The sequence below is a fragment of the Pinus tabuliformis genome, chromosome 2_1, assembly GCF_031772625.1.
Source record: "Pinus tabuliformis cultivar Carrire ecotype Pingquan chromosome 2_1, CPIR1, whole genome shotgun sequence".
Lineage (NCBI taxonomy): Eukaryota > Viridiplantae > Streptophyta > Pinopsida > Pinales > Pinaceae > Pinus > Pinus tabuliformis.
Window position 1 is genome coordinate 881841644 of NC_142299.1, and position 26448 is coordinate 881868091.

At 34.9% G+C, this 26448-nt stretch overlaps 1 non-coding gene across 1 annotated transcript; it reads right to left on the bottom strand.

Moving 5' to 3' along the window:
- Positions 1-18109: 18109 nt before the first annotated feature.
- Positions 18110-18213, bottom strand: LOC149203473 (U6 spliceosomal RNA). Its single transcript, XR_016253993.1, has one exon. It is a non-coding gene; the product is annotated as a U6 spliceosomal RNA (small nuclear RNA).
- Positions 18214-26448: the final 8235 nt, after the last annotated feature.

Consider the following 26448-nt stretch of genomic DNA (forward strand, 5'->3'; position numbering starts at 1 on the left):
AATTTTATGCAGAAGTATCCAGAACTACTCAAGCGTTGAGGACAACACTTTTTTGAAGGAGAGGGGCATGTTGGGTCCCTATAATACTAGTGATTACCCCATTACTATTGTAGTTATACCCCTTATTTATATTGTTGTGCCCCTATTACCCCCATATTGTTATTTCTGTGCCCCATAGAATCCCTCTATTGTTATTTTTGTGGCTTTATATTATTATTGTTAGGTCGGCTGGATTATATTGTGACTCCTTAGACTCCTATATATAGAAAGGAGGTTTTGTCATTTGTATCATCAAAGAATTGTTCATTTATGTAATGTAAAGGAGGTTGCCCCCTCGAAGAGGCTGAATTCTAAGGCGTTGATCTATCTTTTCTATCTTTTCTTGAGCTGGTTTCATAACACTATCCCTCTAGTTCCACCTGTAGAACATGTTAGTGTTAGTCTTGTTTTCCTGTCACCAATGATCAAATGTGATTTTACTAAGCTTGTCAGGAGTCTCAAAATCAAATTTTACCATGTCACTAGGTTTACAGAGTAAAATTTGGTTACTGGTTAGTTGGTCTAGGAATGAGTTCAGTCTTTTGGGAAAGTCACTTATGCTGGTCACCTATCTCATTCACATGAAGGTGTCATAATAAAAGCAAGTTCTCCTCATATCAGTGATCATCGTCATTCCATTCAATTTCAGGTTTTTCATTAGGTCATTATGGTTTTCAAGGTCCATTATTACCATGTGTAAATCCAGCATTGAATAAAGCATGACAAGTAGCTCTTTGACATTAACTTGTTGAGTTTTCACAAGTTCATCATGATTTCAGTTTGAAAGGCTCTAGAAGAAGAAGTTCCAATGCTCAAAAAGTGAAAATACAACCCAGATTTCAGCCTTCTAAGGTGACTCTATTTTAAAAAGTGAAAAATCAATTTTTCAAAGGTTTGTGGGTCCCATTTCTTTACAAAAAGGAAATTAATTTGCCTATATAAACTAAAAAGCCCCAAACTCATCTTATTTGCCTCTTATTCCTCATTGTGCATTGAGATCTCCCTTCCATTGGCGAGAAAAACTCGATTTTCTAGGCAAAATTGGCAAAAAACCTTCGCCGCTGCACTCCCAGACACTGAGCTGCATTTGGGAGGCCAGCGCTGCGCTCATAGACACTGCACTGAGCTCCAAGAGACTGCATTGTGCTTGGGCCAGAGTAGTTCAAAATCACCTAAAACTCACCCAAATCGGATTTTTAAGCTTTCACATCCATTTTCTTGCAATCCTAGACTCATTTATAAGTAAGTATACCATCTTACTATACTTTTTAGTTTGTAAGATGAATTCAAAGATAAGATTTCTTCATTAGGGTTTCTAGTGAGTTTTCCATGAAATGATGATAGGGTTGATGATGGTCATTTAGTTTTCATGATTTTAAAAATGTAAAACCTCATCTTACACCTCTACACATGTTTAATATGCCACATGAACCACTGAACCAAGTTCAAAACATTAAATTACTTCACTAAAAATGAAACCCTAGCTCATTCCTAGGGGATTTGGACAATTTTCCTAGAAACCCTGTTTTTCCCCTTCCATAAATACATCATTCCTTCATTTCACTTCCTTTGATCTTCATAAGTTGTTCATAGTTCACATTCACCTCCTAAAAATTCCCCTTGCCAATTTACAACTCCACCTACCCTTCATTTCATTTTTCACTCATCCCTCACCGTTTTTTCTCATTTTCCTGCTGCTGGGATTTCTGTCGCCATGGAAGGAGACTCTTCACCAAAGAGGAAGAAACATCACAAGCGAGGAAAAAATCTCAGATATGAACCCTCAAACTGCAATGAGATCAACTCATCACCCTTTATCAAACAGTGCTTTGAAGATGTGAATTGCTTAGATTTTTGCAAGAGGGCGTGTGAAGTGGGTTTCCATGAGCAGTTGACAGATTGGGTTGCTACTCATTTTAAAGGAGAAAGTGCCATTATTGCTAGTGTTGACTTCACATTTTCAGTGGTCTCTATTTCACTTGCTACAGGGCTACCAGATCATGGTGAATATTGGTTCAAGGGGATGAACTTAGATCTTGAACATTATAGACCTTTCTTGAAAACACCATACAGGGAAAAACATGCTCATATCATACCTTTCAGGTACCTATTGGAGAAGTATGCTGCCTTGATGAAAGTTTAAGTATGGGGTTTTACGCAGTGCATTATATTAGATATCATTTTTGGGATTCAACTCCGTTAAGTAAGTCATTCACGTATGACCATTTCCATGAGAGGTAGTCGTAACTGACTAATTTCTCATGATTTTTTAATAGTTCACTTAGCACTCATTGCATCGGGTGATGCTCATGAAATTCTTCACATGTGAAGGAAGATTCTCTAGATTATATGCCTATCACATTCGACTTCTAATGCACTTTACAACTCATAAACCACTTAATATGTGCAACTGTATGTGTAGGAGCCTTACCAGGATGTCAGAGAGGATACAGAAGAAGAACAAAGAACACTATCCTGGTCTATTTCATCATAGTTTGATCAAGACTATAGCCCTTCATTAAATTGTGGAGAAGAATATGACATGGGAATCTTTCTTGGAGATAGCTCTGAAATGGCATGAATCCAATGTGGCAGCTCAACCTTCTAGCATGCCAACACAACAAATGGAAATTGGGTCTTCTAGAAAATTAGTGGAAATGCCTAAAGCACCTAAACCTGAGGTGACAAGGATGTACAAAAGAGGACATAGGCTTGTGTTTGCTTCTCATGGTGAGAAATGGGCCAAGCCTTCTGAATCATCAAAACAGGGACGATCAGTGTAGGATAAGGACTTGGTTGAGCATGATTTTGAGTTGGTTGACCTAGAGGAAGAAAATGAGGTTTCAAGCATGCAGCAGATGATTAGAGACAAATATTATCAGATCAAGGAACTCACAGTCAACATGGAAAGAGCAAGGTTCATCATCTCATTCCTAGAACAAGAAAATAGTCAACTGAAGGCAAAACAATTGATCATGGAGAAAGAGAAAACCAAACTATTGTAGAAAGACAGTAAGGGAAAAGAAATCATGGAGACAAATGAGCTTGAAGGAACACAAGTAAAAGGTAAGAGAAAGAGGCCAAAAACTAAAGGGCTTAAGAAGGCATTAGAGGAAGAAGAAAAACACATCTTACTGAATGAGGAGTTAGACCTAGAGGACATAATTTCTTTAGAGGTCAATCAAGACAAAGAGTACTGGTTAAATGGGGTCAATGACCATTTGGATAAGCTTCTAGACAAAGCTAATAGAGACAATCAACTGCTAAGGCACATGGAACACCATTACAAAGCTCAGAACATGATTTGCAATGTCAAGGTCAAGCAACTTGAAAACAAACTCAAAGAATCCCAAAAGGACAAAAATGATAAAGAAAACTTGGAGATGCTTGCTGAAGCATCCACGCTGGCTTAACATGCCTCATTTTACAGCTCTTGACCAATTTTGAGGAAATTTTGATCATCTTTTGTTTTTTGCAAATTTTGGTGCCTTATGCAGAAAATTAGCAGTCCCAAAGGCGTTGCGCATTTTCCTCAGGCACGAAATTCAAGAAAAGTTTACATTTTGAGAAAGACCTTGGCCTCCTCTCAAAACGCATTTCTTCATATTTTCCAGAGGAGGCCTAAATTTTGAGAAAAATGAAAAAAAGTGGCCAAAAATCAGCTTTCTGGACCTCTTTTGGATAGGCATTGCGCTCTTGGAGTGATCTTGGGAGATTTAATTTTTGAAGGCCGTCCCATCGGTCATTTTCAAACATTCAAGGTGTTCTGGAAACTAGACTTGAAAATATAGTTGACCATTTTCTCAGATCTTCATTTGGACCTCAGAAAGGCACCTGAAGGTGGGCTCAAAGTCGGAGATGCACTTCTGCATTTTCCTATGTTTTTTATTGTAAATTTTAGTATGTAAATTTTCTAACTTTCAATTTGACTTGGTTAAAGTCAAAAATCTTAATGTAATGGAACTTCTTTCGAGGTTTGATAATGTAAGCATGAATAAATGTACATGATAGGTTGTTTTTGATGTTTAATAGGCCTCATTGAGGAAGCAAACTCCTAAACAAAGTCTCCAAGAAGTATTAGAGTTTTACCTTCTCACTCTCACCTATTGGTTGAGAGAACCTTGGAGTCAATTCCACCACCTAGGAATTCAACTCCTAAAGGTGGTGAAGTGGGCTAAGTGAGTCTATATGTATCATTTCTCTTTCAGAGAGAAGGGTTGGAATTTTGTGGAGGATGGTGACATGTTTATGTTTTGTTTAACTAATATAGAGGCAGTTGCAACTATTTTTAAGGAACTCTAGTCCAGTGAGTGCATGGTGTTTTTTCTTCTTTCTATTAGTTTTTTAATGGTTAAATCATCCTTCTGAACATGTTTTGTATTCTTTCTATGGATTACCTTGTAGTTTAATAGACATGATTCTTGATTTCAAGCTCTGTTTATATGGTTTTCATAGTTGTGTTTATTTCTTCTAAAAGCTAATGAACTCATACTTGGATATGCTCATTAGTCTCTTCAAAACTTTCTATTCTATACTACATTGATAATATCCCAAGTACACCATGGAATTTTGATATCTAGCTCATTTCTATATTTGTCTCTTCCTTCCTAAAGCCTAGACCTAATCATTGGCTCTAAACCCTAGTCCAACAAACCCTAAAATCTCAAATACATCAACGCACAGCACAAACAAATATGTATATCTAGCCTAAAAACTTGGTTCTTTAAAGATATTCATTGAAAAAAACTTTGAGATATTCCTCTCTGGCTCAGTAGGGCTACCTACTGAACTAAAAGTGGTTCGAAGTTACACTTCTCAATCTCCTCCTCAGCTTAGGAAATTGTAAGGGATAACAACACAAACCAGTCAATAACATGATCAAAATATTGTACATATGTTTTAAGAAAAGAAACATGAAAAACATCATGAATTTTAATGGAAGGATGTAAATCCAGCCTATAGGCTACTATTCTAATTCTTTCAAGGATCTCAAAAGTCCCACAATACCATGGCGCCAACTTGGCACATGAATCAATATTCAAGGAACTCTTCTAGGGTTTGATTCTCAAGTAAACATGTTCCCGAACTTGGAACTATTTATGCACCATATATTGATCTACATGAATTTTCTGCCTATCTTATGCCACCTTTAAATTCTTCTTGATGATATGAATTTGCTACTCCATTTCCTTGAGCATGTCATGCCCAGTAAGGATCATGTTCACTAGATTAATCCAGCTGATAGGAGTATTAAAAATGCTCTTGTATAGTGACTCAAATGGACTCATATTTTTGGATTCTTGGTACCCATTGTTGTATGAAAACTATACAAGTGGAAGTTAGCCCTCCCACTTATTGGACTAATGCATTACATACATCCTCAACATATCTTCAAGGATCCTATTTTTCCTCTCTTTTTTCCGATCCATTTGTGGATGATAGGTTGTACTGAATGCCAACTATGTCCCCAAACTTGCAAGTAGTTCCTTCCAAAATCTTAAAGTGAAGTTAGCATCTCTGTCTAAAATCATTTTCTTGGGAACTCCATGTAGTCTCACAATCTCCTTTATGAATATTTGTGCCACCTCACTAGCCAATTTGGTGAACTTGATTGCTACAAAATGAGCTACCTTGATCAATAGGTCAGCAACCACCATAAATGCATCATGTTTCCTCGAGGTTCTAGGAAAACCTGTGATGAAATCCATAGGGATCACCTCCCATTTCCATTCCAGAAAAGGAATGGGTTGCAATAATCTTGCTAGATGTTTGCATTTGGCCTTCAATTGCTGACATTCTATGCATTTAGCCACTAAATCAACCACTTATTTCTTCAAATTTAGACAATAATAGAAATTTTTAATGGTTGTGCATGTCTTTTGGTAACTTGGATGGCCTGAATATGGCTTGACATGAAACTCTCTCATTATGAGTGTCTTCAGTTCATCATTATTTGACACATAAATTTTGTTCTTGAATCTAATTAGGTTGTCATCAGTGAGGTTATATTCCCCATCCCCATCATCTTGTAGCAACTTTCCTCTTATTTACTAATATTTTTCTCCATGTTGTCCTAAATTCTTGACTATTCCTACTAGGTACGTTTTGTAAGAGCTTATGGTTGCCAAGTGATTTACACGAATTCTCCTACTAAGTGCATCAACAACCATATTAAGCTTTGTCTTTCTTGTACTTGATCTCAAATTCAAACTCACTAAGTATGGCCAACCATCTAGCCTGTTGTGCATTCAACTTGGGTTGCTCAAATAAAAACTTGAGCCCACTATGGTCTATCATAAGTGTAAATTTTCTGCCAAGGGCGTAATTCCTCCACATATTCAATGCATGAATAGTGGTAGCTAACTATAGGTTATGAGTCACATAATTTACCTCATTCTCATTCAATTTCCTTGACGCATAACATATTACCTACCATTCCAACATCAAGACTCCACTAAGCCCTTCCATGCAGGAATCTATGCATAACGCAAAATCCTTGTCCAAATCTACGATCCTCAATAAGGGTGCATTTGTGAGAAATTGTTTTAATTGTTCAAATCTTGTTGCACACCCAGTTTTCCATTCAAATTTCTTTCCTTTCCTCTACAATGAGGTGATACAATGGCCTATCTTGGAGAAGTTTCTGATAAACCTCCCATAGTAACCTGCCAATCCCATGAATGATCTAATCTCACTCACATACTTTAGTGTTGGTCACTCCATTATGGCCTTGATATTCTCTGGATTAACTAGTATTCCTTCCTTAGAGATAATATGCCCCAAATAGTGTATTTGTGATTGGAATAAATTACACTTGCTGAGATTTGCATAGAGCTTTCGTTCTCTCAACAACTGTGGTACTACAACCATATGCTTTTCATGCTCTTCCTCATTCTTTGAGTACGCTAATATGTCATTGACAAATACAATGACAAACTTGTCCAAATAAGGACGCAACGCTCTATTCATCCAACACATGAACATTGCTGGGGCATTAGTAAGCTCAAAGGGTACCACTACAAACTCATAGTGCCCATATATCATCCAGAAAGCGGTCTTATGAATGTGCTCCTCCTTGATTATTACTTGATGGTATCCTGACCTCAAGTCAATCCTTAGAGAAGACTATTGCTCCTCTCAACTGACCAAAGAGATCATCAATTTGTGGCAATAAGTACCTGTTCTTTATAGTCACCTTGTTTAGTTTCCTATAATCAATGCATAATCTAAGGGTCCCATCTTTATTCTTTACAAAGATTGTTGGGGCTCCCCATGGTGATTCACTAGGCCTTATGTATCCCTTGTCCAACATCTCTGTTAGTGGAAAATTTAGCTCAACCAACTAAGGGGTACTCATTTGGTATGGTGCCTTGGATGTTGGTGCTGCCTCAGGTACCAACTCAAATGAGAAATCCATCTCCTTGTGAGGAGGTAATCTAGGAACCTCCACTAGAAACACATCTGCATACTACTACAGAAATGGGTTCCTTTTTTAGTAGTTCACTTTCCTTATTCTTGGTGTCACTGCCAGCCTTTTCATCAATAAAGACTTGCACTTCAAACAAAATGCATCCCTTTTTGTTGTTGCACTTGGATTGCGTAGCCATGATCATCCTCACTGAAGTAGGCTTTCTCATGTCTTGCAAAATTCTTCTTTCTCCTTGCTCATTTAAGCATTCAATTTCTTTTTCATAGAAATCCACTTTGGTCCAATGCAAGTACAACCGATCCATGCCCAATAATATTATATGCATCCAATGGAAAAAAATTCAAATATGTTGTTGTGGGCATGCCATTGAGCTCAAATGAACATGATCTCACTCAATGATTAATCTTTTTTTTTGTTCCAGTTGCTAATTGAACCAACCAAGGTTCTCCATGCAATTCCTTAGCCAAATTGAAATTTTCAACAAGCTCTGGACTGACGTAGTTGTAGTTAGAACTAGGATCAATTAAAATGGAAATAGGTTGATTACACAACTTAACTTCCATCGCAATGATTGATTCCTGATGGTCTACCTTGTAGTTGTCTACAACTGCATAAATTCTAGGAAAAATTTGAGTTACATCACCCACTGTGCGAGCCTCCTAGACATTGTAAATATTTGGTCCAACATTTCTTTGGTGTGGAAAGTTTCCCTTTTTTTTTTTTTTTTTTTTTTTTTTTTTTTTTTTTCTGTAATTTTCACCACATGTCCAACATTTTAGTTGTTCCTTAATTTCCAATTTTCACTACTCTATTGTTGTTGGTTGTAGCACAATTCCTTTAGTAACTAATTTAGTTTTTTGCTGGAACGTATTTGTAATAGTTGGGTTCTTACCTTCCAATTTAATTGTAGATTTATTGAGCCATTTCCTTTTATGTTGAACATTATCCTTGGCCTTCGAATCACTTTTTTCTTTTGATTTGCTTTTTCCCTACTCATAGCACTGTTTTAGCTTTTTAATAGGGTCATTCAGTGTTTGGGGTTCCAAAAATTCAATTTTGTCCATGAATGTCATAGGAAGACCACTAATAAATCTTTGGATATTTCCTTTCTCATCCTTGAGATATGGCACATACCTCAATAGTTACAGGAACTCAGTGACATACTCATCATCTATCATTTTCCCCATCTTGAGTTCATATAACACTTTTACTTTGCCATCATGGTAGCACTGAGACAAATATTGGTCTCTGAAGAGCTATTCAAATCCATCCCAAGTCAATTCTCCCTCAATAATACCTCTAACATTTTTCAAATATTTCCACCATATGTCTTCTCTTCCCTTCAAGTTGTAGATGACAATCTTGGTTTTCATATTTTTAGAATAGTCACGAATTCTAAAAAAATTCTTCATGCCAAGCAACCAAGCTTCTACCTTTTCTAATTTCTTCATATCCCCATCAAATGTAGGTGGATTGTTTTTTTTAATTCCTTGGGCATGTAATCCTTTTCCTTTCTTCCCTAATGATGATGATGGTGATGATGGGAGTGATGGTGCCTCCTAGTAGTAGAACTAGATGGTATGCTAGAATGATGCACATAATTGTTGGTTCTTCTTCTTGGGGTGCTCAAATGTGCATCTCCCCACACAATATCCTCACTTTCCTGCCTATACATTTTTCTAGACCTGCTACCATATGCTACATTTGTTTTCTCTTTTGACCCTCGAGGGCTCCTCCCATCTCTATGACTAGCCCTCATCCCAGGTTGTCTCTGTCTTTATAAATCTAAGAGTCTTTGCCTAATGATTACATTTATATCAACTTGTTTCTCTTAAGCTCTTACCAGTCTCTCATTATCTTCCTTGAAGCTTCTAACTGTAGCCTTTAGGCTTCGTAGGGTACCCATTCAATTTAGAGAGTTAGCCATGCCCCCTTTGTCAACTAATATTTCTTCTTCATTGGCCCTGACCTCTTCACTTCCATGTCGTGACTGATCAAAACTATACTGCACTATTCTAGTCCTCATTTCTGTGTTTGTCTATGTCTTACGTTGCTTGTGATGTGTTATCAATCTCACACATTGTTAGATACTTCATGTGGTAAATAAACAAACACAATCATGAGCATGAACCTTGAATTCATGGAGCTGCCATGATGATCTCTACTGTGACAAAAAACCCATGTTAATATGTCCATGATATTCAATATTTCATATGCATCAATCATATAACAAGAAATACCAATTATTAGTACCTTGATGCATATCTAAATGACACTATAACTAGATCATCCATGCATGCAATCCATGAATTATAAATTTACTTTTAACACCTAAACAAGTCATTTAGTTCATTTTCTAAAAATCAATGTGAAATTCTCTTGAGGGTATTTTTGACCTCACTTTCTCATGATAGAGCCCATCCAGTCTGAGTGTTGAACTAGGATGCTCTAATACCACCTGTAACACACCCCACCACTTCACTCAGTGAGGTGGTCACTAATAAACCCAATTCCTCTTATGTTGTTAGAAGATTGGGACATTTTTTTTGCTTTTTTATTTTTATTATATATATATATATATATATATATATATATATATATATATATATATATATATATATATATATATATATATATATATATATATATATATATATATATATATATATATATATATATATATAGATATATATATGTGTGTGTGTGTGTATGTGTATGTGTATGTGTATGTGTATGTATATGTATGTATGTATTATTCGTCTTTGTATGTATTTATTTTATGCATATATTTATCATATACATATATATTGAAATCACACCCCATTGCTACGTCCTAATAGTCCCTGTCATCTACCAACCCTAGATCTAATAATCACAATCAAGCGGGGAGATCGACAGTCAAAGAGTGGATTGCGCCAGGTCAATCTGCTCAACTATTAATCAGTAGGTACCTTGTCACAATCACAGTTCCAACAGGGGGATCCGAGGTCTCCATCTATTGGTCCACAATGCCTCCACCCATCCAACATTCCATATAAATTGTTCCACCCTACCTCTCCTCCCCGTTGATGTCACAAGGGAGGTGGGTGTCACAATACCACCTTTGCCATATAATCCCCAAAAGAGATATTTGTCATCCAAATAAAGTGGGGCCCTAAACCTTTAACTCATGCGCAACCATTTACCTGCCCGAGACACGTCATTCCATTTTATTAGTCTATTTTTCTGACTCAGCTTCCACCACAACCCGTTGCCTTATCACCCCACTTCCATATTTGTATTCAATCGTGAAATGCTTCAAGGTCATTACATTGAGTTGACCTGCCAGGTGGTTCCACCTCTTAATCAATAGCGGGACTATTGAGCTCACATGTCTTCCAAATGGCCTAGATCCATGCCATCGAGCTCTTCCAGGCATACCTTGTTTTATTCCATCCAAAATTAGCTTATGAGCTTATGTGTCCAGGTGGGCCACTTCTCCATGTGGCCTCACTTCCTGTTGGTCCACCATTTCACCTTGCCTCAACAACCCACACTGATTCATTCTGACATTCTTCCCCATTGTTCTCCTTTACACCTCTGGGACACGTCACCTCGATCCTTGCCATCTTGATGACTTCTTGCCTGCTCCTCTTTGTGCCTCCAGGATGGGAACTCTAGGACACATCATCCTAGTCCTGACCATCCCGATGACTCCTTTTCTACTCCTCTTTGCACCTCCAGGATGGGACCTCCAAGCCACATCACCCTTCCATTCACCCAGCTGTGATAAGGTGAGATCTAGGTGTCCAACCCAAGACATCCACAACAAGATTTTCTCACACTAAGGGATAAGGTTTATTCACCAAGACTATAAGGATAATCCTAATATTGAGACCACAAAAACACTTCTCATTGCAGGACTTTTCCATATGCGAATTAGGAAGGTCTTAATAAAGCATAAACAATATTTTTGGTCTTAAACCTAGTGGTTTTCATCAGGGTTGGCTCCATTCCTACGCACAATGAAATTCATGAGCCACTTCGGTTATGATGGTTCCACAAATGTCTAGATCTGGGCCACCATTCAGTTATGTGCCATAAGGCTTACTAAATCACCCATTAGTGTTATCCCTCCTAAGACTACACTATAATCACTCTTCCTGAATCTATGGGATTCATGAGGCACCATGAAGGCGATAAGGAGATCGAACCTCCTCAAAGGAATAGGAAATTCCTCTTCTGAGTCTACATACAAGAATGAGCCTTGTGGGAAAGCACATAATGGTCAAGTTCCTGACCCTCAAGTATTCCCTATTTAGGGACAGGGAATTCCAGACATGCCTGCACTAGTGACCTATTGGATGCCCCCAACTAAGAACTTGTGGACTCCTAAAGGGCCTCCAACTCTTTTTCCACTTGCCAAGGTGCAACCTATGGTTTGAAGAAACCATGAAAGTAACACTATGTTGCCATTTAGGGGTTTTAGGGGTATTTGGCCCTTAGCAATGACACGCAACTCATCCCTCTTAGCCAAGATACTATCACCTCAAATTTTCATGGCTACTACCAGTCATTTAGTAAGAAGCTAATACACACCTTAGTGTCGAGAGAGGGATTCCAGCCTGAATAGGTTCCGCATTGATGTAAACAAAGAAGAACACATCCTATAGTGAATATATAATGTAATTTAGCCAATCCCTCTTATGAGTTTTTGCTCTATTTAGAATGCACATAGGTCCTTTGGACCAAATCCTGGCTAAGTAAGCAATGCAGTGAAAATACTAAGGAACTTATTACAACAAGCTATAAACGTCCCTTATGTAAGATCACAAGTCATTAAGTTGAGTAAGGAGGAATTACCCCAACATTATTACAATGCAATGCAACAACAACAAGGGCTGGTAACTAACACCTTCAACAAATTACACATAGACCCTGTTAACATAGGTTGTCTTCCATATAACCATTATATTGTAATAAAAGAGGTCCTTATGTCAATCATTGTCATTATTTAGTTTATATTCCTATAGATCTCTTCAATGCCCTTTAACTTTGCTCAATATGTTATTTATTTGTGTGTTATTAACAACATAGTCAAACATTACAGCACACCATTCCAAGACAAGAATGCAACATAATCCTTTTTATCATGTAAGAGCATTACACAATATACTATTAATTGTTATAATGTCAAATTGTAGTCATAAATATTGCTCTGAAACACCATTTCAAACCAGAAATGCAACATTCATTCATTATCATTTAAATAAATATAAAATAGCACTTATCTTGCAAACTCTCAGGGAAATTGAGTCAGGGACTATGACTCTCCTCCTAATCATAGATAGCTACAGCTAGTTCTCACTTCCATTTTTCACCCCCAAGCTACATTCCAAAGACTGAGATGGTATTTCTCAAGGGAGTGTACATGAATTACTAACTAAACAAGGACTCTAGAGGTCCTTCTACCTCCACCCACAACTATTAAAAAATAAACCAATGCACAAGAATCCAGAGGCCTGCCACCTCCACCTTACAACTATCCATCAACCACACATACAACAGGGAATCCAAAGGCTTCACCTCCACCCTAGAAGCATGCAACATAGTGGTTCCACTCAATGAAGGGAATCTAGATCTCACTGCCAAAAACCAATTGTAAAGCAAGCAAAGGAGACTCTAGGGATTCCTTACCAGGAATCCAAGGCCTCATCTCTACCCCAGGCTTTCAAGGGAATCCAAAGAACACCATCTCCACCCTCTAGCCCCTAGGGCATATTGAGATTAAACCTCACCTGAAGGAAGTCTGGTTGTGATCCTATTACTCAACTGAAATAGAATCAACTCCTCCTAGAGCCCAACAACGAACCCATGTGAGATTCTACTATCACTCCCTCTGTTCCAAATATGAGTTCCTCCTCTTATTCGTGGTTCTCTCCTCTCCTAACTTGTACTTGAATGATCCTTCCTTGAATGCTTTCCCTTCCTTGTGACTCTCTTCCTATGCAGTGATTTTTCTTCCGCTGTCTTTTCCTCGTAAATTTTTTTGTTCTTCCTGCCTTGTAATGTTTTCCAAAGCAACCAGTTATGCGTACTTCTCTTGCAATTCCATTAATACTAAAGTACGAGGCCTTCAAATTTGCACCAACCAACCTTTAATGGTTGTCATAACAAGTTTAGGTTTTTCCAGTAGTAAGGAAACTTACATTCCAAGCAATCAACCACCTAGTCTCTGGAATCCATGTCTCTTGACTCAACCCATTTTAGTTTTTAAAATTTAATTACGTGGAAAAAATAAAGCCAATTTTGGGTTAGGCTATTACAATGCTTCAATGAGTTCAATTTGTGAACACCTAATGGGTATAGTGGCACCTTCATGTATCACTCCCTCTAGGTGAATATCTATTTCTTGTTCAAGTTAGAACTATTGGAAAGAATTTGTCTTTTAACTCAATGTTAATTATTGCTTTGTGGCAAACCATTATTTTTCATTCTTTTTATAACCTTAGTATTTGTTTAAGTTGGAACATAATTGTAAATGGTGCTAATATTCTCAAGGGCATAATCTTCTACTACCCGCAGTATTGAAGTTGGAAGTAGCATTGGAGTTCTACCCTCTCTTTAGCCTTGAGTTATTTTTACTAGATATTGAAGATCTTATAGGAAGCATCCATTTCTTCATGTTAGGAAAGTTATATTTGCATGATAAGTACCTTATCATAACCTTACTCTCCACAAATGGAAACTCAACCCCTAAAAAAGGATAGGTTAGGTGTATTACTTTTAATTCTAAGATTGTGCACTATAACACATTTTTGGATTTGCTTTATTTTTTTCCAAGTCTACTTGGAAATTATACAAACCTAGACTTTGTAACCATGCAAAATCATTGGGATAATAAGCATGTATGAAAGAAACTTCATTTTTCCCAAAAAATGAGAATCCTAGTTTTGTATAATTTTTTTTAATACCATAAAACAGATTTCATTCTCTGTTAATCCTTTTTTCCAAAGTATAGTTCTAGTTTAGCATATGATGGATGTTGATTCCAAGATATTTGTATGAATAAACTTCTTCCCATTGGTGGTTATCACAAATAAATTTGGGGCATGTGACATTTCTAAAGTTGATGATCACTATCTTTCTTGCATAGGATGTTCATCATTTCAATGTTAGTTAAAAAATATTTAAGAATTTGAGGCTACTTTTTAAGTTCCACATGTTTCTTTGCTAAAAGGATAATGTCATCTATGTACAAGAGGAGGGAAATAAACAACCCTTCAAGATTCATGCACACATACCTTATGCCACTAGAGAATTTTCTAACTTGCCTATATAAACACCAAAATAAATACTTTTAACATGTCTATATAAGCACCAAAAGAAATAGAGAACAAAAGACATCCCTTTTTTTGTAAATTTAATTCTATTATTTCTAGAAAAATAGATTACATTTAAAATTAATAGTACATCATATAATGTCTACTAAATCCTTGGATTTAGATACCAAGGAGAATCATGAGTTTTTCCTTCTTCCCCTTTCTCCTACGAACACCAGTCCATCTTGTAGAACTATCTATTACAGCTAAAACTAAAGCCATTTTATCATTTCCTTGAGAGATTTCCGTTGTCACTGGGCCAACTGGATTTGAAATGTTTTTCTCACCGTCAAATTAATCTGATTCATGATTCCACTTTTGCCCACAAATTATAGGAAATGTTGGAGTTGAAGATATCACCTTCTCTTTTGGTGAAATATTTTCGTCCATCGAGGGTTGTGCCAGAATTACTGAAGGTTGAACTAGAGCTTGAGAAGCTGAGTTGTTAATAGATGTCTTCTACTACCGGGAGCTATTCTGCTAAATTCTTGGCACCTGCAGCTAGTTTTGGATCTCACCTACCATAGTTGCTTCTTTTCGCTTCCTATGAGCCAACAATCGTTTTAGGAGAGAGACATACATGTTGAATGTGCCCATGTTATTAGTAAGTTCTACATGTGAATGTAGTGTTTTCATAGTCCAAAGGTTGGGGATATTCCTTGTTTCCCCAGTTAAAGACAAATTGGTTTGGAAAAGCTTCATTGGGTCTACTTCCACACATATGTGGATGAAAATCACAAAGCCCTTAGACAACCTTTCACTGTCTACCTTGATAAAGTGGCCTATGGAATCTTCGATGTCCTTTGAGATCTCTAACATGATCAATTAAAGCATAGAGTTTGGGAAGATAACCCAAACCGATATAGGCAAGGACTTCATGGTAATCAGATTGAGCTCTGGAAACCATGGTTGGATCAAAAGACCCGCTTTGCCCCAAAACCAAGGACCTTAGTTTAGAACCCTTTGTTGGTCTTCAAGAACTTTAACGAACACTACAAAAACCTTTTGAATAAAACAACAATTCTATATTCTGGGACTAGTTCTCATGAAACCAGTCCCACACAGTAGATGGCGAGGGCCAAAAGTCATTGAAACAACATATAATTACCCGATTTTGAAAATATTCCATCCCTTTCTTGTTAATGATCTCATTCTCTTTTAGCATAGGAGTGCCTCAATCATGATCGACAATAAAGGCCTAGCCTGAGAGCTCCTTATGTGACTTAGGATTGATATCCAACTTCAAGGAAACCTTAAAATACATAGACTTTGAAGCAAAGGATGACCCACCACACCTGGAACTGCCTTTTCGACTTGCAACAAGCAAGATGGTGGAGTCCTTTTTTATTCCAAAATCTTTGAGGCTTTTGGCCATCACTAATTGTCTCCCCTCATGAAGGAGTCTCATTTCTCTTACGGGAGTTCCTGACAACTTATGAATGTTCTATGCAAGCAATTTTACAACATCCATTTCACTGACGAAAATGAAAAGGTATTTTTTTGAGAAGGACTTAACAAAAATGGGGAATTTTTCAAGATATGATTCCCCACTACCTTTCTTAGCCAGATCCCAACCTGCAGTGAGGATTTGAAAAGAAGATATACTGCTCCTTGTAAACTCTACCCGCTAGAGAATTTTGTCAAACATTTTGCATGTTTTAAAAAAACCCTGATGAATCTCTCTTTTAGACATTATAGTGAACACTTTGCATGAAATGTTTGCTCGGAAAAAATCGCTAAACATTTTTGCTCCCACACACTCTACCCTCCGACATGGCACACAAGTTTTGTTTAGGAAATATAGGTAGAGGGGAGACCTCACATATATGGCCATGGTAATGTTGATGTCCATTCAAAATGAATAATCCCTCATCCACTAAGTTCATATACTCCTCCCTTTCATCAAAAGGTGAAGAGGAGAAATCAACAGAGGCTAAGGCCGAGGCTATGAGCTGAAGTAGCCCAAGCCCATCAGATGGAATTTCATTTGAAATCTCAGAAACCTGCAAAGCATAAGTGAAAGTAGAAAGTTCCAACACATCAACTTCCTGAAGATTGAGTGTAAGTTGTTCGTAAGATGCATCCACCACCACTTGCAATTGTTGTTCAAGTTTGCCATCAAATTGAGCAAAATCAGTGTGAGAAAATATTCTTCCCCCTCAAATCACGTGGAAATGGTGACTAGAGCTATTTAAAAAAACGTTAATAGGTAAATATTCGAACAAAAAAACATCCTTATTTGACCACTATATTGCAATTAATTTTTTCCAATCAACTTTTGGTGCTTTTAAATTTGGCAATGACTTTATTATATATCCTTATTGCCTTTAAATTTGAAAACGACTTTATTATATATCCTTATTATTGTTTTTAAAGTGGGAAATGATTTTATTATATAACTTTATCGTTGTAGCTCCCAACTCCAAAAATATTCATTATCATGTATTTTTCCCGAATTGAGTTTAAAATTTGTATAATTGTTTCTAATAACAAAAATAAGGTAAAAATATATTATTTAAAAATACAAATTAAAATCTAATACTTATTCAATTTCAATCTTCTTAGCTTTTCCAACTTATGAAAAATTAAAGTGAAAACTTTATAAAATATTAAACTCCATTCTAACAAAATTAAGAGTCGAGTAGTTACTTAACAACGACAAAGGAGGCCCACTGAAAGATAGGATATCTGGAGCAAATTGAGCGATGCAGTCATGAATAATTGAAGGAATTTCAGGACTATAAAAGACAGAAATCAAGCTAGAGCATTATGAAACATAGATATCAGGAATAGTGGAGAGAAGTTAGGACCATCCAATGGTAGAAGATATAATGAAGTAAAAGAAGGCATCGGAGATTTGGAAAAGAAGCCGATCAAGCATCACCACACTTTCATTTCAGGAACATCTCAGTGGGTAGATGACCTCTGGATGGCATCTAAAGTCAAAAAAAAAAAAGTTGGGTGTTGGGAATAGTTGTGAGAATTATTGTACCATCGCTGGGTTTAGATGAAGCAAATAGATGGTAAGGAATCACAATGACATGATAAAATTGGAAAAAAATGACGAAGAAGATTCCACAAGAACAGGGAAACATGAAGGGAGGAATGATCCTTTCTCTTCTTATTATGATTGCCATTTGTACATTGATGATATATTTAAACAATATTTCAAAATCTCAGAAACAGCAGTAAGGTCATTTGTTTGATCCGTTCAAAATCAAGATAATATAAAAAAAAAATACTCTCTATAAATAAATTATATATCTATTTATTTTTCACATTAGGAATAAAATCTCTCTAGATTTGTGAATATCATCCTGTGTTTCATATTAATCTTCCTCTGTATAGTTCCAATTTTATCAGATGTTTCAAGAACAGAGAAACACATAATTCTGGACAAGATGATCCTGAGAATGTGGTGCAATGATTAGATAAAAAAGTTTAATCCCCACCAGTCTTATGGATCCAATCCTAACTTAAACTGTATATGCCCGAAAGCGACCCCCAAACATGATTTCATAGCTACTTTTGGATTCTTGTCTCGCATAGGTAGTTTCAGCGTTTGCGTGTGATTGGAAAGATCGTTGACGTAGGCGTTGCATCGTTTGCGTCTGAAGTTTCTACTTTTGGGTTGTTTCCACGATAACTCCAAAGAACCAGACATCAATACATACGTCCTTCACTAGAAAGCATTATTTAAGTTGAAGTTGATAGCTTTGGATCCAAGCATGGCATACGGGTTACTTCAAGTTTGAGGTAATCAACAATGGCTAATTGGTATAGCATGTTTAAATGTTATTTAATCATAAAATAAGATAAAAAAATATAGTTAGTAATTATTTAAAATTTCTAATATTTTTGCTAGCTGGTTTTGTTATTAAGTGAGATTTTTTGAAAAGTTTCTAGTTTATTTTTTTATGTAAGTTTAATGGGTGAACTTTGTATATTCAAAGTGTGTAAGGGTTTTTTTTGTCAAGGGGTTTTCGAGGGTGCTAAATCCATATATGCAGTAAAAAAAACCAGTTTAAATAACACAAATCAAAATTTCACTACAAATTTTTCTATCATATCCTGCTAAAAATCCATGAGAAACTCCAAACAATAACACTTAAAACAACTGCATTTTGTGTGTGTCATAAGTGTGAAGAGAAATACCATCAAATTATTGTTAAACGAAATAAATTAAAAAATAAAGTGAAGAACTTAAATCATTGAAGTGAGCTCATAAAATGAAAAAGTGCTCAATATAATATTTATAACCTAAAATAAATTATAAAAATTAAATTTATTTAAATAAATCATTGGTTAATTATGTAGAGTTATCAAAACATTGTAATGGTGCTTCAAGATTGAGAGATTGAAAATGGAGAGATTGTAATTTTGTCATAATAATACAAAAAGTCTTTGCTTTTCTCCTGGATGTTTCCTTCACAAATAGTGAGAGTTTTACCCGTAAACTTTCTTTGTATCATTAATATTTGTCATTATTTTATTGCAATTGAAAGTTTGAACACACTTTGAATAACAATAAGTGAACCAAATTTTTTGTTTTTATGAGAGCAGTGGACAAGTGAAAGAGGAGTTGCAGACCCACAGACATAATTCGGGAAACAAAGTATTGGGCACGTCGTATAACTAAGTGGAGTGGGGACATCAGGCTGCTAAAGTCACAACTGTCAATTTTCCAAGTCACAACTACCTTTTTCTAAAGAAGTCACAGTTATCATTCTAGGTAATGAAAATTTAGCCACATTGATAAAGTAAATGCTTTTTTAATGCATATATATTCTCTCTGGAAGGTACTATTGTTTTGTATAAGTAATAATTAATCTCAAGTTGATTGATGGTTCTTATAGAAACTTTATTATTACTTTCTTTTATACAAAGTTCAACTGTTTAATGGTTTACCTGCAAAATCTTCTTCTTCAATTCCAATTTTTGAATCCGTTTTATTCATCACTATATCAACCTTTATCTTGAGATACCATTATTGGTTTCATCAATAACCTAATACCATTATTGGTTTCATCAATAACCCATGCAACCAAGAATGGTATCCCAAGATAAGGGTTGATATAGTGATGAGTTGAAATGGATTAAAAAAATGTTAGAATACTTTTACTTTTACAAGTGAAATTCTTATTTTTTCTAACATTATAGAGAAATGTGACTTTACTTTAACCCCTCATTTTTCTAGTAAGAATTTTTTATCATTATTTTGAACTTTCTACTAAGATTCTATAGTGAGGTCTAAGCCCAAAACATATAAACCTTCGAAAAAAATTTATTTACTACTGTTTTAAAGAGTAGTTTTTTCAATTTCTATTTCCACAATTTATATTTTTTTCATTTATTCAACATAGGATAAAGGGTTTCATGCTTCCTATTGTCTCTTCCTCCACACAAGAGTGTAAATTATAAGTACAACTAGTTTCAAGGTCTAAATACAACACTCCACCTTATCACCATTTAATTTTATTGTTTGTCATTATTGTAACTATCTATTATATTTTTCTTTACTTTTTAATATTAACTTTCATTTCAAAGCAATTACACAAGTGTTTTAAGCTATCATAGTGTTCTAGGAAACTATATTTGTGCCTCACAAATAACACAACATAATTTTCATAAATAAACAAAAGAAAATTGTAAATCGCTGTGTTATCACTCAAAATTTCCTTGAAGTTGTTAGAAGAAAGAAAGGGGTCCGAGGTAACCACAAACCAACTTTTAAGTATATAACCTAGCCAATCTATACTCAGAGAGGGCTCTCTCTTTAAAATTTAGCTTTGTTTGTGGGATATTAGGATAGTTATGAAAGCTTGGGGGGTTTTGATTTTGTTTGGTGGTGGAATTATGGAGCAGATGGATAGAACAAAGTATCTAAGGCCATTGGGCTATGGAGTCAACTAAGGATGGATTAACTGGACCAGGTTGATTCAACAAAGGAGGGCTTCACACGGCAAGATAGCTAAACAAGACACAAATGGTAACTTGAAAGGGTGAAATGGTCTTGAAAAGGAGGAAGGGCAATTAAGAATCCCTCAACAAAGTTCAAGAAGAGGGACAGTGGGTGATCATTAACAAAAAGAAATTAAGAATTTCTTGTTAAATGGCCACAATGATAAACTAAGAAGCAAGGAGCAATTAAGAATTCCCTACCTATGATAGCTTAGAAGAAAACATTAAACGATTTTAAAGACAGAATGAAGTAAAGCTCTTTCGGAAATATACTTTTTTGTTTATCATTTAGATATGAAACACATATGAAATAATTAAACCAGAAAACTGTAAAAACATAAGATATAGAATACATATTTGTCTCTCGTTTGACACATGAATCTTGTAAAAGTCCTTTGCTTTATTACTTTGTCCATCCAGCCATACAATAGTTGTTCAACAACACTTCTATTCCAAAATAAGGTGTCTACAGAAATGTCTAAGAATCTTGGCTCAGTACTTCTAATGAGGAAGTACTTATACAAAATTTACAATAAAATATCTCACCCATAACTGTTAATCAATGGATCATGAATAGATGGAAATCATTAATCAAGGGCAAGGTCACCTCTTCCTTTTGCGATAAAGGCTTCTTCACATTTTTCTTTGAGAACAAAACTGATAATTTTTTGATCTTCAGAAGAGGGTCGTATTTTATGGGAGCACAAAAGCTTTACTTGGACCATTGGAGCCCTAAATTCAATCCCATCTGTGGTGTCCCCTCTGCTGTGTCGGTCTTTATCTCTATAGGAATTAAAAAAACACTCTTGTTCATAGTGCTTCTTGATCGAAATGATCCTAAACATAAAATCCTCATGATGATGGATGAGCTTCAGCTAGAATTTAAAGCTATGGACAAATGTTTGGCTATGATCGAAGCAATTTTACTACATCACAAAGGCCTTTGTCGTCTAGATAGTCCAATTGAACTAATGTCCACCGATGTGGATTTTTCCACCTCCTCCTAGTCTCTGCATGATGACTTTTTTTTATTGTAATAGTTTGTTTCAACTTGCTATAGTTGTGTATTGTTGATTAGTAGTGCTTATAGTTTTTATGGTTGCTAAACCAAGATATTGTAAACATTTTGAGGAGTTAAGATGCTTATGGAAACTTTATATTTTTTTGAAAATAACTCTCCTTATTGCCAATAATTTGGTTTCCCCATTAATAGGTCAAGGAACAGAAGGGACTAGACTATATATATATCATTTTATTTTTTAAACACGTGCACATATATAATTGAATTAAAAGGACAAAAAATAACCAAAAACAAATAACTAAATTAAAAATTAATCAAATTTAAAATAAAATCAAATTAAAAAAACACAAATTGAAGATAAAAAATAAAAGATGAAACTTGTTCCCCTTCCTAGGCCACCCATTCTTCATCCTTCTCCCACTTCCTCCCACATGAAGTCTCATAGTTTATCCTCTCCATCACACTCGTGCTCTCCTCTGTCGTATTCTTCACACCATAGCCTAACAAGTAGCAATGAGTTTACAACCCACCACTCATTACAAGAACTGGGTTGCAAACCTATTACTATAGGCTAGGTAATGGTACAAATGAGACAACGTAGGAGGACATCAAGGTGAGGGAGAGGGTGGGCGGCAGGACTATGTTGGGAGGAAGTGGGGAAGAAAGGGGCATGGGGTGGGTGGGTTTTTAGGAAAGGGGAACAAAGAAGAAATGGCCTCCTTGATCAATCTCTTTTATTTTTTTATTTTATTTTAATTCTTTTACTTATTTTATTTTTAATTTCATTTATTTAAAAAGACTATTTTTTTCCAAAATTTTATGTTGTTTTATTGCATCGAGAAGCACTCTACATCCTAGCATATGAGGGAGATGATGTCACATGACATTCTATTAAAAAAATTTAAAAACATGTGTCTGCTAATTAATGAAAAATAATGAATAATGTTGAATATGTCGGCTTAATTAAATTTTTTAACAAAAAGTGTGTGTGTGTCTATATATATATCTATCTATATATATATATATATATATATATATATATATATATATATATATATATATATATATATATATATATATATAATTGATCACAAAAGAAAATTAAGTGTGAAAAAATTCAATAAAATAAAAAGAGTATAAGGTTGGTTTAGTGAAGGAGTAAGGTATGTTTGTTCAAAAATTTAGTAATTAAATAAGATTATTTTTCTGTAAATTCTACCTCCCTTCACATTGAGAGAACAAACTGACCTCACTACAAAACTTACCAACAACGTGTTCCTCATTCTACTTTGCTTTGATCCTTCATTGGGCATTATATAAAAAAAATGTTAGATTATGTTTTAATTTTAATATAAAAAATCAAATAAGATTATTTATCAAACCCTGAAATACAAGTCATCCCTATGTATAAAATGTAGCAAAATTGGAATACGTACAAAACTAATATACCAATTCTTATTACATATAATGTTACATGAAATTGAAATACTTAAAAAACTGATATGTTGTCTGAAAAATTTAAGTTGGTATGGGAGAGGTAAATCTTATCAAAGTAAAAAGTAATTAGTATTTCACATATATAGATTAAGTAAATTGATATTATAGCTAAAAATGATTTTGTGTGAGTTAAATTTTCACAAAGTAAAAAACAATAAATGTTTATGGAATATAAAGGAGCATGGATTCATCTTAACTCACGATCTACCAAAGGCTCAAATATTCTAAGGCTCAAACCTCCTTTTTAGTACAAAAATTTTGAACCTTAGAATTAGAAGATTTGATCCCTCTGGGCGCTTGGTAGATTCACACTTAAGATGGATCTATGTTGGTTATTTCCAATTTTTTTTTAGTTTATATATATATATATATATATATATATATATATATATATATATATATATATATTTCTTTTCTTTTCTTTTCTTTTCTTTTAATTATTTTCTACATTAGGTTTATTTATTTATTTATTCAAATTATGTAGTTAAGGGAATCAATAATTGGGCTAGGCTTGTAACACAAGGTTAATTCCAACCACTACCATTGTAACCTCTAGGTGAACCATAATTACCCCAACATGTGGATCACATGATAAATTAGGAGATTTGGAATTTGGATAACATATTTTACATAATATTGTCTCTTCGTGGGATGACCTAGTAGTTGGAACAATGTGATGTTATCCTCTCACCTAGTTTCAAATCCCATAGAAGACATCTTTGACCTGTTGTGTTAAGGCTCAAGGAATAGGCTCCCCACCCTTGTGGAATCACCACCAGATATAATTATTTCATAAATTCCACTAGCAGGCTACTTACAACATGTCTCTAGAGACTTGAACCCACATAGTTGAGCAAAAAAATTATTCACCAAACCGCTCAAGCTAAGATCCTTTGACTAATTTTCTATCGTTTTAATAATAATACTTATATCTATTTTTAATTTTATTTTTTCTTCAATTTTTTTCCTTTTTTAAATTTATGTTTTTTTGTAACTTCTCTCCTCTCTAAAATATTATTATGTTTCTTCAATTAAAATATTCATTTTATTTCTCTATTTTTCAAGAAAACATGTAACTTTAAGTTTGAAAAAAATCGTGCTACTTGTAGCATCATATTTCAGTTTAAAGGATGATATCATGGTATTGGTTGATAATGATACTAGTTGTTAAGGCTATAGTTTCAAACAAGTTGTAATGCTAACCTTAAATAAGATGGGTGATATTTCTCGCGCTACTTTTAGTTTCAAATATCTATTTTAAGTTTTTTAGAACTATAATGTTTTTCAAGGCCATGATTTCAACCAAGTTGCAATTTTAGCCCTCAAAAAACGAGGTGATGCTAGTAGTACTAATTTTTTCTTGTAGGGGTTGATTCTAAAGGTTTTGTTTGTAGCTTTACGAATAAGAGATGCGAACTTTTATAATTTTAACGCTTAAAAAACTACTATTGGTAGCATTATTTTTTGAAACATGGGTGAAAATAAATAGTAACCATGACCTCCAAAAGACGACAACTCTAGAGAGTTGTTCTTAAGTTAGTAACTTTGTTGATACCCTGTTTGATTGTTAAATTCAAGAGCTTGTGCAAGTGAGATATGAGGATAAACCCTCCAATTTTTAAAATTTCATCTTGATAGCCTTTGTTGTCATTAGCTTTTCCATTTATGGGATGTTTAACCCAAAAATTTATTTTCCATAGAAAAACTTCATATTATGTAGAAATGTTTGGAATGGTGTCCATGGTGCTAGGGGAATCATAAATATTTTTAGGGTAGGAATTCTAGTCCTTCAAGGGAATCCTATTATTTTCTTTAGTGTTACAATTTAGCATTTGTATCCAAAACTCCTTACTATAAAATTTAAACGAGTGCAAAAGCTACTCTTGCTTTCTATTCATATAATACCATTTTTTCCCTTTAAATCATGGCATTGTATGCATTTATATTATCAAGTTTTAAAGACCCTAATCTAGGAATTTTAAATTTGTTATTAGACCAAGGGTTGATTGCTCTGTTATTCTTCTTATAGGCCACCTTGATAGAAAACTTGTTAATAGAAGTAGAAATGGTTTTCATGAAATTATGATAAAGGTCAAGTCGAAAAGTTGGAGGTGTGAATTTTAAGGGACCCCTTGTTATATATGGTCTTCAAGCATAAAATCATTCTAAATGACTATTGGATTTGGCAGAGAACCTCTTGAGTCTTGAGACTCTACCCCTACTTTCATGCCACTGTTGTCCTCTCCTTGTATGACCAAAAATTGAAACCTTACTCCACATAACACAATTTTGTTGTCCCTCAATTTTTTTTTCCATGATGTCTAATTGATGTAGAATTTATTGGTATTTCATCCCCTCTTCTTCAATAATATTAATGATGAGAGGCTTGGCCAGCTAGTAAACTTCAATCATTTCAAAGAACTTTATGGCTCAAGTTCTAGGGAACCTAGGATCCTCCACCCAACCTTTGAAATAATCTTCTGCTTAATCTTTGGAATCCCCACATCTATTTTTCTTTGACTAATGACTCTAGATTATCCATTTTTTCCTTTAGTATTGGGGTGAATCTAGAAAGATAATTTTCTTTTATCATTGAGAGCATCCTCTTATGCCCTAGTATGATAATGTTGGCATGGCTATATGGGATAAAGGAGTGAGAGTTGATTTATTTTTTCCATAAGACATTTTCTTATTTGGATCAAGGTTAGCATCAACTGGAAGATTTTTCATATTCACTGAATAAAGGAGGATGATTGGTTGATAGGCTAGGACGAGTTGAGAAATATAGTAACTAAAAAAAAGAGATAAGGACTATGGGTAATGTAAAAACACTAAAATGACAAAATATGGCTAGTTTCAATACCATTAAACGTCATAGGAAAATGGATTCCAATGGAAATGTTGTATAAATGGAGATAAGGCATGTACAATAAGTATGGGAATAATTGGAATACTAGGCTCTCCTATCAAGAGACCATAAACATGCATGAATAGTTTTTCTTTTAATGAGGTTAGGAGACTAAGGATTTTGAGATCACCCCATGACCTCCCAATCCTTCCAAAGGAAAGAAAAAGAACATGCAAAACAAACATAATCAACACATAACTAAGTAGGAAGAAAGGAACCCATATGGAGAAGT